Source organism: Prionailurus bengalensis, chromosome D1 (genome assembly GCF_016509475.1).
Source record: "Prionailurus bengalensis isolate Pbe53 chromosome D1, Fcat_Pben_1.1_paternal_pri, whole genome shotgun sequence".
Classification (NCBI taxonomy): domain Eukaryota; kingdom Metazoa; phylum Chordata; class Mammalia; order Carnivora; family Felidae; genus Prionailurus; species Prionailurus bengalensis.
Genome location: NC_057346.1, coordinates 42760837 through 42772839, shown reverse-complemented (window position 1 = coordinate 42772839; position 12003 = coordinate 42760837).

Here is a 12003-nt window from a genome sequence, read left to right as displayed (position 1 = left end):
AAATATTAACTTTTTGAGTCTAACAAGTGGGATTCATCTCAGAACTGCAAATTTTATTCAACATTCAAATATTAATTTAATCTTTCAACAGAATAAAGGAGAGAAACACATTAAGATAATTTAAGTTAATGCAGAAAAAATGTTTCACAAAATCTAACACTACCTACATTAAATAAAGGAAGGGAAATAAGAGAAATCAGACCAGGAAAAAAAACCTGTGAAACAGAGTAAATCAAAGAGGTGAAAAGGTGGTTAGGATGAATATATGCTATACATATATCACAGGGAAGAATATGGTAGCTTTTTGCCAATAATTTTAGCAACCTAGATAAAATAGACAAATCACTGGAGAGATACTAACGAATTCACTCAGGAAGAAATAGATAACCTAAACAACTCTATAACTACTAAAGAAGTTAAAGTTCTAGACAGAGTCTATGTTCATTTCTGCCAAATATTTTTAAAAATTCTGAAAGTTCTACTAGAAAATTAAAGATAAGGGAATATTTTCCACTGATTCTATGCAGCCAGCATTACAAAACAGATAATTAAAAAAAGAAACCTACAGACTCATATCCTTTATGAACATAGATGCAAAATTCTTAACATATTCAGTAAATTCAATTCCGTATATAAACAATAAATAAACTAGTGAGATTTTTCATAAGAATGCAAGATTTGATTAATATGAAAACTAATCAATATAATTCATGTATTATTAAGCTGAGGAAAAAGATTATCTCAATATATGTAGGAAAAAAAACATTTGATAAACTCTAACATCTAATTCTGATAAAAAGACAGCAAACTAGAAAGGTAAAGAAACTTTCTCAACTTGATAAAGGAAACCCTTGAAAAACCTACAGCTGACAGCATGTTTCCTTCAAAGATCAAGAAGATGTCAAAGATATGTGCTTTCATATTAGAGATTTTAACTGGTATAATAAGGCAGCAAGAGAAAAAAAGTACCTAGGTTGGAAAGGAAAAGTAAAACTATCTTTGTTAGCAGATGCCATGATCAGGGGTGCATTGGTGGCTTAGTAGGTTAAGGGTCCAACTCTCCATCTCCTTTCAGGTCATGATCTTACACATCAGGAGATCAAGCCCTGCCTCAGGCTCTGCGATGACAGCACGGAGCCTACTTGGATTTCTCTCTCTGCCTCTCCCCTGCTCACTCCTTCTCTCTCTCTCTCTCTCTCTCTCTCTCTCTCTCTCTCAAAATAAATAAATAAAAACCTTAAAAAACAAGAAAAAAGGAAGATCCCATGATTATCTATGTAGAAAATCCTATGGGAACTAAATAAGTGCATTTATGTAGATTATAAAATGCAAGATTATTACAAATTCAAATGTTTTTCAACGTTTATTTATTTTTTGGGACAGAGAGAGACAGAGCATGAACGGGGGAGGGGCAGAGAGAGAGGGAGACACAGAATCGGAAACAAGCTCCAGGCTCTGAGCCATCAGCCCAGAGCCCAACGCGGGGCTCGAACTCACGGACCGCGAGATCGTGACCTGGCTGAAGTCGGACGCTTAACAGACTGCGCCACCCAGGCGCCCCAATTCAAATGTTTTTCTACAAGTGGCATCACTTAACAATCAGTAGTTCAGAAATAAACAATCAATGCCATTTACAGTAATATGAAAAATATGAGATTTTTAGGTACACCTCTGTCAAGAGACACATGACCTGTAGGCTGAATGAAACAGTCATTTTTAAGAGATATTAAAGAAGACCTAAATAAATACAGAGATATACCAAGTTTAGGGGTCAGAAGACTCAATATTGTAGTGATGTCAATTCTCTCCAAACTGATAGTTTCAAAATAATGCCAATCAAAATCCAATAATATTTTTTTTTTTTTACTTTTTTTTATTTTGAGAGAAAGAGAAAGCATGACTCAAGGAGGGGCAGAGAGAAAGGGAGAGGGAGAATTCCAAGCAGGCTCTGTGCTGTCAGCACAGAACCTGACCCAGGGCTCAAGCCCATGAACCACAAGATAATGACCTGAGCTGAAGTTGGATGCTTAACCGACTGAGCCACTCTGTTGCCTCCCAATAATAGGTGTTTTTTAAGTATGAAAATGTAAAGGGCAATGTAAATTGCCAAAGTAATATTGCAAATGAAGAATAATTTTGAAGACTTAAAATTCTTGACTTTAAGATATTTAAAGCTGCAGTTATTAGACAAGGTGGATTGGATTTAAGACCGACAAAGGGAAGAGACATAGAAGATGTAGAGATATAATAAGGATAGTAAATAAACACATTAAAATATGTTCAATATAGTCAGTCACCAAGGAAATGAAAATTAGGAAAACAATGAGATGCCATTATGTATCTATTAGAAGCGCTAAAATTAAAAGGATTAACCACATCAAGCATTGTAAAGGATTTGCATTAACAAGAACTCTCATAAAATGCTGGTAAGAATGTAAAATGTAAAATCACTTTCACAAACTGGGAGTTTCTTAAAGACTTAAACATGTATCTATTCTATGATCCAGCCTAGCCATCCTACTCATAGCTATTCACCCAAGAAAAATGAAAGTATATATCCAAGCAATGACTTTTAAATTAATGTACATTGCAGGCTTACTTATAATAGACAAAAACTATAGACATTGCAAATGCATATCAGCTGGTGAATTGATAAACTATGGTATATTCATACAATGGAAAATGATCAGCAATAAAAAGTAAACTACTGATATGAATAACAAAATGCATGAGGCTCAAAATAATTGTACTGAGTGGAATACACATTGATGATTACATGTATAATAATTTCTAAAAATTATCAAATTAATCTATGGTAAAAGAAAGAAGATCGATGGTCTCCAGGAGGCATGGCAGTGACATTAAATGGGTAAGAGAAACAGACTTCCAAGGTGTATGAGGAAAGTGGGTTTTATAGATACATTAATTAACTTTAAAAAAAATGTTTGCTTATTTTGGTGGGGGGAAAGGGGAGAGAGAGACTCCCAAGGAGGCTCTGTGCTCTCAGTGCAGATCCCAACACAGGCTTGAATTCACAAACTGTCAGATCATGACCTGAGCTAATATTAAGAGTTAGATGCTCAAGTGACTGAGCCACCCAGGTACCCCAATATATTAATTAACTTGACTGTGTAATATTTTCACAGGTGAATATGTGTATCAAAACCTACCAAATTTTACATCTTAATTATGTATAGTTTAAATTTTTTTTTTAGTTTATTTATTTATTTTTGAGGGGAGGGGCAGAGAGAGAGGGAGGGAGAAAGAATCCCAAGCAGGCTCCACACTGTCAGCATGGAGCCCAATGTGGAGCTTGAACTCACTAATCATGAGATAATGACCTGAGCTGAAATCAAGAATCTGATGCTTATCTGAGCCACCCAGGCACCTCTATGCATAGTTTTTATATGTTAATTATAATTGGATAAGGCAGTAAAAATTATATGGTTAAAACAGCAGCAAAACACATAAAATTCTTAGAGATAAATTTAAATCTTTTTAACAAAGGATTCTATAAAATGCTCTGGAATACCATGTATTTGATAACCTCAACCCTATCACACACGTTATATAAATATTAATATGAGGTGGATCATAGACATAACCTAGGAGGCTAAAATTATAAAGTTTCCAGAAGAATCATAAGATATTATCTTTTGGGCTTTGCAGTATGCAAACATTTCTTAAACAGAACAAAGAAAACACTAGCCATAAAAAAATAATATATTAGACATCATACAAAATAAACATTGTCATAAAAGTCATTGTTTAAAAAATGAATAGGCAAACTACAGATTGAAAAAAATGTTCTCAATACATCCATATGACACTGGACTAGGACTGAGGAAAAAAAAACCTCCTAAATGTCAAAAATGAAAACTATTTTTAAAAAATGGATAAATGTTCGACCATATACTTAACAAAGTACTTCATATGAATGGCAATAAAGCCATGAAAAATTATTCATTAGTCATTGGGGGAAATTCAAATTAAAATCAGTGAGATATTACACATTTATTGCTAAGACAAAATAAAATAGAATGAAACCCTGACATTACCAAATATTGCCAAGAATGTGATTGATAACAACTGAAATTCTTACACGTCGATGGGTAGGTGTAAGCCAATTTGGAAAAACACTGGCACTTTCTTTTTTTTTTTTTTTTTAATTTTTTTTCAACGTTTATTTATTTTTGGGACAGAGAGAGACAGAGCATGAACAGGGGAGGGGCAGAGAGAGAGAGAGACACAGAATCAGAAACAGGCTCCAGGCTCTGAGCCATCAGCCCAGAGCCTGACGCGGGGCTCGAACTCACGGACCGTGCGATCGTGACCTGGCTGAAGTCGGACGCTTAACCAACTGCGCCACCCAGGCGCCCCAAACACTGGCACTTTCTTATAAAGTCATACTTACATCTGTTTCTCAATCCAGGAATTCCTTTCATGTTCATTTTCTTTTGGTAAATGAAAATATATGTCCAAAAAACATGGACACAAATTTTCACAGAAATTTGATTCAAAATAGTCAGAAACTGGAAATAATCCATAGGCCAACAACAAGAGAATGGATAACACTGAGGTGTAGTCATAAAAAAAAATAGTATTCATCAACAAGATGAGATGAACTACTGTTATGTCCAACAACATGGGTGAACATGTCAAACAATAATGAGCCAAATAATCCACATACAAGAGTACTTAAGTTATTATTTCATCCTTTTAAAATTCTAGAACAGATAAAATTAATCTATGGTGGATATATCTTAATAGTGTTTGTCAGATCATTGACTGGGTAGGGACATGAAGAAAGTTTCTCTTGTGATTTAAATGTTCTATAACTTGCTATGAATGTATGCATTTTCAAAACTGTTTAACTTCAGTTATGGTCTATGCATTTGGCTAAGTATAAATTACACTCCAGGAAAACAGAGGGATTTAAAAAATGTTGCGTATTTCTTCTCATAATTAAAAAATTCTAAAAATTCTAAATGGGAGTTTTAAAGATTTTAATCATAAATGAGGAACTCACATATCATATGTTTGCTCCCTAGCTCCAATTTGTATACATTAATAAGTCTTTTCACACAATTTTGTGCTTCCTAAGTAGAGAGTACAAGTTATTGGAAGTATAAAAAATCATTAGAAGACTGATTTAAATGTCTGTAATGCTGACATGTGTCACTGGGAGAAACATCTTTTTCATCACATTGACTTGAAATGTAATTAACCAAAATTCTTTATTATCCCCTTTGCTGTTTTTGTCTTTTATTTTTATTAAATAATATATATACATATTTAAAGAATTCAAATAATACTAAAAGTCTTTTAAAAAACACTGTGGTCTCTTGCCTACTCTTTCTGTCTCCCAAAAGATGTGTGTATTGCTACGTTTTCAATTATCTACTGTAATTAGATATTGTCTATTTTTTTTAATGTTTTATTTATTTTTGAGACAGAGAGAGACAGAGCATGAACAGGGGAGGGGCAGAGAGAGAGGGAGACACAGAATCCGAAGCAGGCTCCAGGCTCTGAGCTGTCAGCACGGAGCCCTACGCAAACTCACAAACTGCAAGATCATGACCTGAGCCGAAGTCAGAGGCTCAACTGACTGAGCCACCCAGGCGCCACTGTCTATTATTTTTTTTTAAGTCTATTTATTTTGAGAGAGACAGAGACAGCACAAGTGGGGGAGGGGCAGAGAGAGAGGGAGAGAGAGAGAATCCCAAGCAGGCTCCATACTGCTAGCACTGAGCCTGACACAGAGTTCAAACTCATGAACTCTCAGCATGAGAGTTCTCAAACTCATGAACTTTCAGCATGACCTGAGCTGAAACCAAGAGTCGGATGCTTAACTGACCGAAACACTCGGCTGCCCCTCTAGTATCTTAATGCTAGCTGAGAGGCTCTCTTTCATGCTTACCTAAGCCATCTACACTTCTGCTATTCCTACCTTCCCACTATTCTTTATAACAATTTATTTAATAAAGTGATAGTTGGGACTTAGGGTATTATAATTACACATCTATTTATAACTACTGAATAGTTTCTTTCTTGAATTACTTTGTTCTAGTTACTTATTTTTTTGTTTAGTTTTTTACATACTAGCTAATAATCCCCCCAATATACTTCAAAATATCTTTCAACAGTAACCAATGTTTTTTCTTTCCAACATCCAAATAGGCAGATCCGTTTTTTAAATGCTATTCTCTAACCAGCTTTTTTGTCCTTCCCCTTCTCTAGCTATCTGCTTTCCAGAAGCAAGTCTGGAAACACTGTTCTTAATGTCCAGAGTACACTTGCTCTCCAGGAAAGTTGCTGTCATTCTCCTTTGCTGGCTCCCGTATCATGATTGCAGGTCTTTCTCTTTCATCCTCAATCATTATCTTTCCACTCTCTTTGTTTTTGTACATTAACAATTTCTCCCTCCTGTAATTTCCATTTGGCTTGGGGAGGGTAAAAGATAAGCACACACATGGTCACTATACATTGTTTAGACAAACTTCCTGAACAGGTGTTTTGTATCATTTTCTATCACTGTTCTCTTAATTAGTAATATACCATATCTCAGGAACAAATGGATGAACTATTTTATTGTTTGGACATTTTAACCCAATCTTGATGTATGAAAAATATCAATCAATTAAGGTTACTAAAGGACACACATTATCTCCCAAGCCAACCTAAAAAATGCCCTGAATCCATTTTTATTTGTGCTTATTATTATACTTTAGTACTTTATGTTAAAGGCAATAACCCTTAGCAGAAGTATTTGGAAAGAGTGACCTATCATGTTATTTTTACAGAGAAACACTTATGATTAAAAGTAATTAGGCAAGGGGCGCCTGGGTGGCTCAGTTGGTTAAGTGGCCGACTTCGGCTCAGGTCATGATCTCGCGGTCCGTGAGTTTGAGCCCTGCGTCGGGGTCTGTGCTGACAGCTCAGAGCCTGGAGCCTGTTTCAGATTCTGTGTCTCCCTCTCGCCGACCCTCCCCTGTTCATGCTCTGTCTCTCTCTATCTCAAAAATAAATAAAACGTTAAAAAAATTTTTAAAAAAATAATTAGGCAATTGCCAGCTACATGAACATAAAGCACATTGTTTGTTATATGCAAAATTGAACTAAAAGTTCCTATATTATTATTTTGAAAAGAGGTGAAATTTTATATGTAAATTATTTTGAATTACAAAATATTACTCAAATATGGAGGTTTGCTGCTGTTCACCACTGAACAAAAATATTACTATCATTAGCTGGAGTGATTTGTCTACAGCAAATGGAAAACAACATGGTAAAATGTTTTTTCCCTTTTGGTAGAGAGATGGGCCTAACAGATAAGGCTTAAAAGGCAGATAAAACTGAGCTGCTGCATAGGAAAGTGGTAGCACTTCAACTATGTCCATTTTGACCTCAGTCTGTACTTTCTAAGTGATTAAGTTCTTTCCAGCTTATCTCTTAATGAAGGCCAAAGACCCAGGGGGCAAAGCATCCCATAACTGAAACTAACCCTTCAGGCAACAGGGACTGCCCTGACTCCAGCAAGACCCCATGTGATTGACTTCAAGACAAAGACCGACCTGACCTTCACTCCCCACCTGCAGTTACCCACCTATCTTTGTCCCACATTTTCCTCATATTAACCCAGAAATATTTTCAGCACTTTGGAGACAGTGTTTGAGACATTAGTCTTCTGTATTCTCAGTGTTGACCTCAGTGAAATAAATTCCTTTCTTGTATTTCACCACCAATCTTTTCTTTGTCTTTGGATTTTACCAGCAGAGAATAGCCAAACCTGTCCAGGCACTCTTGTTCCCATGTGCACCCATTACAAAAGGGATAAGTGGGGGTAAATAGAAGCTTGATAATCTAAAAAGAAATAAGAGAGGGGAACTTGGGTGGCTCAGTAGGTTAAGCTTCTGACTTCAGCTCAGGTCATGATCTCTCGGTTCATGTGTTCGAGCCCCACATACGGCCCTTTGTTGCCAGCACAGAGCCTGCTTTGGATCCTCTGCCTCCCTCTCTCTGTTCCCTCTCCCCTGCCCCATCCCTCTGTCTCTAAAATAAGTAAACATTTAAGTGCTCAATAGCCAATGTGAGTAGTGGCTACTGCATTGAACAGAGCAACTCTAAAGGATTTAATGAGGTTTTTTTTTTTAAATAATAAATAAATAAAAAGAAATAAGAGGGCATCAGTTCCAGGTCTTGAGGAAGTTCTAAAAGGAATGGTGGCTGAAACTTGACAGGAATTAGGCTATTGATAACTACTATAATTTCAATGAATTTCAAATATATTTACATTTTATTTATAAAGACAATAAATTTGCTGACCAAAGATGGTTTTGAGACATGTGCTCTGAAACATATGGATACATTATCATCAATTTTCTTCATGACCACATGCAAAGAAGTTAAAGAGCTAAATAATAAAAATCTATAATTTGATGCTGTCTCACACAATACTCATTGATACTATATGGAAGTGTTATAACATCCATGTAATTTTACTTTTTCAGTAGAATTAATTCTTAGCTCAGACAATTGAAAATGAAGTGTAGGTTACAATGGTAGTGGGAAGGCAAACTGGTGCAGCCACTCTGGAAAACAGTATGGAGTTTCCTCAAAAAATTAAAAAAAGAACTACCCTATGACCCAGTAATTGCACTCTTAGGTATTTATCCAAAGGATACAGGAGCGCTGATTCGAAGGGGCACATGCACCCCAGTGTTTATAGTAGCAGTATCAACAACAGTCAAATTATGGAAAGAGCCCAAACATGCATCGACTGATGAATGGATAAAGATGTGGTACGTGTATGTATACACATACATACGCACGTGCGCACACACACACACACACACACATACACACACACACACACTGGAATATTACTTGGCGATCAAAAAGAATGAAATCTTGCCATTTGCAACAACATGGATGGAACTAGAGTATATTATGCTAAGTGAAATAAGTCAGCAAAAGAAAGACAAATATTCATATGATTTCACTCATAAGTGGAATTTAGGAAATAAAACAGGTGAACATAGGTGAAGGGAAGCAAAAATAAGGTAAAAACAGAGAGGGAGACAAACCATAAAAGACTCTTAAGTACAGAGAACTGAAGGTTGCTGGAGGGGTTGTGGGTGGAGGGATGGGCTAAATGGGTGATGGGCATTAAGGAGGGCACTTGTTGGAATGAGCACTGGGTGTTCTATGTAAGTGTTGAATCACTAAATTCTATTCCTGAAATCATTACACTACATGTTAACTAATTGGATTTAAATTTTAAAAAAAGAACAAAAAGTGTAGGGGCCAAGGGCAGGGTGCCCCAAGTTGGAGCACTTAGGCATGCAGATTATGTTTGAGTTGAAAACAATTAAGGCCTGGATGACTCAGGAAGAAACATTGACCATCCCCCACCAACTGTCCTAAAAGAATTTAGATGGAAGACCAGTTCCAGGAAGACAGCTATCTCCATAGAGAACTCTATTTTAATATGTAATAGGGGTTGGAGACAGGGAGGATTACAGTTTGTTAAAATCCCTCTCCCTACACCATTGTTTCTGTATGGCCCAGCAAACATTTGCTTACCAAACATGTACCCTTTTTCATCTTCCTGTGAACTGCATTTCTTCCCTTTGCAGTCCCAGACCCCTACTGTAAGCTGGAAGATTTAGGGGTCCCCAGAAAAAAAAGAGGAGTTATTTTAGTCCCCCAGGTATTTTCTGTGCTGTGTGCCTTACTGGCTATACTTGCCTTAGCAGGCTTCCAGAACTTCCTAGATGTCAGAATTGCAAAGAAACGCAAAACTTCAGCTGTTAATGTTAAGGATTTTAAGGGAACAGAGGGAATGCAAAAACTAACAGTCTGCCAGGCCAGGAAATGGCCTACCCATATCAGAGACAATAAATCAGTAGTAAAAACTCCCAGTGCTGTTTCCAAAGTGCTGTTTCCTCGTCTAAGATAACAAGCCCAAGACCCCATCCCATTTATATCAGCCCATGGAGCCTGCCCATAGCCCCTTCCCCTTTTAGACAGTTACCTCTGCCTTGTTATAATGTTAAAGTGTCTGCTTTAGGAGAGGGGCACAAGCCTCATTAACCTAACATAGGGTGGGTATCCGGATAGGCATGTCTTATAAGTATGCCTGCACAACGTTATGCCTGCCTTTACATGCGATGACACAGCACCCCTGTCTGAGTATTTATCCTAATCCTAAATAAAAGAAACCACTTACCCCTGTTCAGGAGTCACAGCTTTGGAAGTTATTTCCCGTGATCTCCCTTGTTTGCTGTACATAAAGCTTGTTTTGTGTGACAACTCCAGCTGGTGTAGTATTCCCCAAGGAGTAAACTCCTGTAACTTGGTTTACACTACCCTCTTCTCCTTAGTTCAAGATGATATATGCCTCATCTTGCCTGTCTTTGGAATTACATGTCTGTGTGGATTCCCCTTATGTGTGAAAAATCACATTTGACTTTCTCCTGGTAATCTGTTTGATATCCATTTAATTTTTAGTCCAGCTACAACTTTGAAGGACAGAGGAAATTCTTCCTCCCACACAAAAACATTGCTCCCTGTTCTGCAGAGTTAAAGCAGAGAAACAGAAGAGAGAAGTGGCTGGCCAGAGGACTCAATATGAAGATGAGAAGTGGACCAACATTCAGTAGGTAGAAAGGCCATTTCCAGGAACACATACATAACAAGTAATAGTGATAGCATTTGTGGACCGGAAGGATCAAATTCTAGCTGATGAAAACGGAAATTAAAAATAAAAAATTAAGTGACTGCAAATAGTGAATTAAAAAAATAGTAGTGGGCACTGATGAGGGAGCATGAGGTGGGCTGAGGACAAAGTCCAAGTTGTGCCCCCCCCCCAGGTGGGATGTGTGTGATATTCTTCAGGCACTCCTGGCCGCCCAAGGACAAAGGAAAGAAAACAAATGGCCAACTGATAGAGATCACAGTCATTCGGGACAGGGTCTACAGCAATTCACAAATATCTGAGTAAATTCCAAGAAAAAGGCAATCTTATCAAAAGCCTAACCTCCAGAAGCCTATAGACTGTTTCACCCCTCCACAGTAATATGGGGAACAAAGACAAGAAGGAAATAGCAGATAAAATTAATTTTCCTCATAACTTGCAGCCATTGACAAATACTTGAGGCAAACAGTTTCTCCAGGAACCTCCTACCATCCTAATGTTAATGCCTTATGTAGGAGAAACAACTTCAGCTTGACAATAGCAAGGCCTCAGTTATCTTAGGAGTCCTCTTTAGCATATCAAAGTTCTCTGGAGGCCTCCCTTTTGACTTTACTTCCCCAACTCCTTAGTATAAAACCAGCCATTCTTCACAACCCCAGGCAGCTCTTTCTGCCCCTGGTTCCTGTCCCTATGCTTTAATAAAATCACCTTTTTGAACCAAAGACATCTTCAAGAATTCTTTCTTGGTTGTCATCTCTGGATGGCCCACCATCACCCCAAAACCTCATCAGGTACCATTACGAGAGGCATATCTAACACAGAATTTTGTAGAACAAACATACCAAAAACACATAAAACACAAAGAATACAGCCAACAAATATGGGTAATATAAAGGCAAGGTAAAATCAGACCAAATGAAATGCAAAAATTCTTTTATTCTAACAATTTCATTGATTCCTTGGAGGAAGAATAGAAATTCCTTTCATATACTATATTATTGCTTTGTATAAATTTGTATACATTAATTATATCAAAAACTAGATATAATTATCAATTCCTGGATATCAGACATTCTCAATTAGTCCTTAAGTCCATGTTCATGTATTTCTGAGATACTGTTTTAGTTATCTTTACTAGATAGACAGCATATGTCTATTGACATATATAGATTCTGGTACCAAAAATGGGTAAAACTAGATGAGGAATCTCCTATGATAGGAAATTGCTCTGTAGAGATTTAATTCTGATTCGAGATGTTCTATGTTGCACATTCAAAAACAAATTTTTTTAGAGTTAGAATTAT